Source organism: Oncorhynchus clarkii, unplaced genomic scaffold (assembly GCF_045791955.1).
Source record: "Oncorhynchus clarkii lewisi isolate Uvic-CL-2024 unplaced genomic scaffold, UVic_Ocla_1.0 unplaced_contig_5650_pilon_pilon, whole genome shotgun sequence".
In the NCBI taxonomy this organism is placed as follows: domain Eukaryota; kingdom Metazoa; phylum Chordata; class Actinopteri; order Salmoniformes; family Salmonidae; genus Oncorhynchus; species Oncorhynchus clarkii.
The window spans coordinates 677,501-682,500 of NW_027261137.1; positions in this window are offsets into that span (position 1 = coordinate 677,501).

The following is a 5,000-nucleotide window of genomic DNA, read 5'->3' on the forward strand; positions in this document are numbered from 1 at the left end:
GTAGAGGGGGAGCTGGTAGAGGGGGGAGCTGGTAGAGGGGGAGCTGGTAGAGGGGGAGCTGGTAGAGGGGAGAGCTGGTAGAGGGGAGAGCTGGTAGAGGGGAGAGCTGGTAGAGGGGAGAGTTGGTAGAGGGGGGAGCTGGTATAGGGGGGAGCTGGTAGAGGGCGAGCTGGTAGAGGGGGGAGCTGGTAGAGGGGGAGCTGGTAGAGGGGGGAGCTGGTAGAGGGGGAGCTGGTAGAGGTGGAGCTGGTAGAGGGGGGAGTTGGTAGAAGGGGGAGCTGGTAGAGGGGGGAGCTGGTAGAGGGGAGAGCTGGTAGAGGGGAGAGCTGGTAGAGGGGGAAGCTGGTAGAGGGGAGCTGGTAGAGGGGAGCTGGTAGAGTGGGTAGAGGGGGGAGCTGGTAGAGGGGGGTCCATAGGGCTCTAGGATAATAACCTGTTAACGATGGCAGCCTTCTCCATCAATGATGCTCAATCAACACATGGAGACAAGCTGCCTGAATAGGACCAGTGTCCCGGCAAAGTTGACTCTGGTAGGGGGTAGAAGTGGTGTGTGTGTGTGAGGGGGAGGAAGGGGGTGATTCATGATGTGACATCACAGAGGGGGGGTAGTAGTAGAGCAGGTCTTGTTATGTTGGAACACACCACACACACACACACACACACACACACACACACACACACACACACACACACACACACACACACACACACACACACACACACACACACACACACACACACACACACACACACACACACTGTAGGAACACCCCTCCTACACAGGATACATCATCTAATTATCCACTGTTGACAGTGAGGGGTGGCCACAAAAGTCAGAGTGTGAAAACCACTTCTGACAGTCACAGAGTACAAACACCGTGTGAGCAAGACCTTGGTGTATTTGCTGTGTTTGTGGAGTGTGTGTTGATGTATTGTAGAAAAAACATACGTGTAAAAATGTTTCCTATAATTTCACAATTTTTTTTTTTTAAGAGGTGAAATCGTGTGAATGGGAAACTTTTTACAATCTTTTGTACTGTGGGCTTTAACTGGCAGTGTGTTTGTGTGTGTGTGTGTGTGTGTGTGTGTGTGTTTGTGTGTGTGTGTGTGTATGTGTGTAAACCCTTTTCTAAAGTGTTCCTGCAGCCGTCTCTCCAATAGTTATTCTCTTTATATTCACATTCACTTATAAAATCTGAGCTATCAAAGACACAGTGACGAAACCAGATACACAACTCATGTGATGAATGTAAAAAGTCCTGTATCAAGTTAACTGAATGCTCCTCTCTCTGTCCCATGTTTGACTCCTCTAGGTTTCTTCATGTTGCATAAGACACGGTCTACGTCCCAGATGCTCCCTTATTTCCTCTCTATACACAACAGTAAATATCACGGTCTACGTCCCAGATGCCTCCCTTGTTTCCTCTCTTTACTCAACAGTAAATATCACGGTCTACGTCCCAGATGCTCCCTTGTTTCCTCTCTTTACTCAACAGTAAATATCATGGTCTACGTCCCAGATTTTCCCTTGTTTCCTCTCTTTACTCAACAGTAAATATCACGGTCTACGTCCCAGATGCTCCCTTGTTTCCTTTCTTTACTCAACAGTAAATATCACGGTCTACGTCCCAGATCCCTCCCTTGTTTCCTCTCTTTACTCAACAGTAAATATCATGGTCTACGTCCCAGATGCTCCCTTGTTTCCTCTCTTTACTCAACAGTAAATATCATGGTCTACGTCCCAGATTCTCCCTTGTTTCCTCTCTTTACTCAACAGTAAATATCACGGTCTACGTCCCAGATGCTCCCTTGTTTCCTTTCTTTACTCAACAGTAAATATCACGGTCTACGTCCCAGATCCCTCCCTTGTTTCCTCTCTTTACTCAACAGTAAATATCATGGTCTACGTCCCAGATGCTCCCTTGTTTCCTCTCATTACTCAACAGTAAATATCATGGTCTACGTCCCAGATTCTCCCTTGTTTCCTCTCTTTACTCAACAGTAAATATCACGGTCTACGTCCCAGATGCTCCCTTGTTTCCTCTCTTTACTCAACAGTAAATATCACGGTCTACGTCCCAGATCCCTCCCTTGTTTCCTCTCTTTACTCAACAGTAAATATCATGGTCTACGTCCCAGATGCTCCCTTGTTTCCTCTCTTTACTCAACAGTAAATATCACGGTCTACGTCCCAGATGCCTCCCTTGTTTCCTTTCTTTACTCAACAGTAAATATCACGGTCTACGTCCCTGAAGCCTCCCTTGTTTCCTCTCTTTACTCAACAGTAAATATCATGGTCTACGTCCCTGATGCCTCCCTTGTTTCCTCTCTTTACTCAACAGTAAATATCACGGTCTACGTCCCAGATGCTCCCTTGTTTCCTCTCTTTACTCAACAGTAAATATCATGGTCTACGTCCCAGATTTTCCCTTGTTTCCTCTCTTTACTCAACAGTAAATATCACGGTCTACGTCCCAGATGCTCCCTTGTTTCCTTTCTTTACTCAACAGTAAATATCCCGGTCTACGTCCCAGATCCCTCCCTTGTTTCCTCTCTTTACTCAACAGTAAATATCATGGTCTACGTCCCAGATGCTCCCTTGTTTCCTCTCTTTACTCAACAGTAAATATCATGGTCTACGTCCCAGATTCTCCCTTGTTTCCTCTCTTTAATCAACAGTAAATATCACGGTCTACGTCCCAGATGCTCCCTTGTTTCCTTTCTTTACTCAACAGTAAATATCACGGTCTACGTCCCAGATCCCTCCCTTGTTTCCTCTCTTTACTCAACAGTAAATATCATGGTCTACGTCCCAGATGCTCCCTTGTTTCCTCTCTTTACTCAACAGTAAATATCATGGTCTACGTCCCAGATTCTCCCTTGTTTCCTCTCTTTACTCAACAGTAAATATCACGGTCTACGTCCCAGATGCTCCCTTGTTTCCTCTCTTTACTCAACAGTAAATATCACGGTCTACGTCCCAGATCCCTCCCTTGTTTCCTCTCTTTACTCAACAGTAAATATCATGGTCTACGTCCCAGATGCTCCCTTGTTTCCTCTCTTTACTCAACAGTAAATATCACGGTCTACGTCCCAGATGCCTCCCTTGTTTCCTCTCTTTACTCAACAGTAAATATCACGGTCTACGTCCCTGATGCCTCCCTTGTTTCCTCTCTTTACTCAACAGTAAATATCATGGTCTACGTCCCTGATGCCTCCCTTGTTTCCTCTCTTTACTCAACAGTAAATATCACGGTCTACGTCCCAGATGCTCCCTTGTTTCCTCTCTTTACTCAACAGTAAATATCACGGTCTACGTCCCAGATGCTCCCTTGTTTCCTCTCTTTACTCAACAGTAAATATCACGGTCTACGTCCCAGATGCTCCCTTGTTTCCTCTCTTTACTCAACAGTAAATATCGCGGTCTACGTCCCAGATGCTCCCTTGTTTTCTCTCTATACTCAACAGTAAATATCACGGTCTACGTCCCAGATGCCTCCCTTGTTTCCTCTCTTTACTCAACAGTAAATATCACGGTCTACGTCCCAGATGCCTCCCTTGTTTCCTCTCTATACTCAACAGTAAATATCATGGTCTACGTCCCAGATCCCTCCCTTGTTTCCTCTCTTTACTCAACAGTAAATATCACGGTCTACATCCCAGATGCTCCCCTTGTTTCCTCTCTATAGTCAACAGTAAATATCACGGTCTACGTCCCAGATGCTCCCTTGTTTTCTCTCTATACTCAACAGTAAATATCGCGGTTTACGTCCCAGATGCTCCCTTGTTTCCTCTCTTTACTCAACAGTAAATATTGCGGTCTACGTCCCAGATGCTCCCTTGTTTTCTATCTATACTCAACAGTAAATATCACGGTCTACGTCCCAGATGCTCCCTTGTTTCCTCTCTTTACTCAACATTAAATATCACGGTCTACGTCCCGGATGCCTCCCTTGTTTCCTCTCTTTACTCAACAGTAAATATCACGGTGTACGTCCCAGATGCCTCCCTTGTTTCCTCTCTTTACTCAACAGTAAATATCACGGTCTACGTCCCAGATGCCTCCCTTGTTTCCTCTCTTTACTCAACAGTAAATATCACGGTCTGCGTCCCAGATGCTCCCTTGTTTCCTCTCTCTACTCAACAGTAAATATCACGGTCTACATCCCAGATGCCTCCCTTGTTTCCTCTCTTTACTCAACAGTAAATATCAACATGTAAATTGTTGGACCAAAGTTTCATGAGCTAAAATAAAATAAATACAAATAAATAAAACGATCCCAGAAATGTTCTATATGCACAAAAGGCTTATTTCATTACACAGGTGCACCTTGTGCTGGAGACATAAAAATGGACACTCTAAGATGTTCAGTTTTTTGTCACACAAGACAATGCCACAGATGTCTCAAGTTTTGAGGGAGCGTGCAATTGGCATGCTTGACTTCAGGATTGTCCACCAGAGCTCTTGCCAGAAAATGCAATAATGTTATTTTGTCTACCATAAGCAGCCTCCAACGTCGTTTTAGAGAATTATGCTGTATGTGCAATCGTTTTCAGAACCACAGACCACGTATAACCACGCCAGCCCAGGATCTCCACATCCGGCTGAGACCAGCCACCTGGACAAACTGTCTCAGGGTAGCTCATCTGCATACTCGTTGTCCTCACCAGGGTCTTGACCTGACTGCAATTTGGTGTCATAACCGACTTCAGTGGGCAAATGCTCACCTTCGATGTCCCCTGGCATGCCGGAGAATGTACTAGGTTTCAACTGTACCGGGCAGATAGTAGAAGGAATGTATGAGTGGTTTGCTGATGTCAACGTTGTGAACAGGGTGCCCCTATGGTGGTGGTGGGGTTATGGTATGGACAGGCATAACCTACGGACAATGAACACAGCATTTCATTGATTTCAATTGACTGATTTCCTTATATGAACTGAAACTCAGTCAAATCTGTTGCTTTGTTGCCTGTTGCATCTATATTTGATTCAGTGTGTA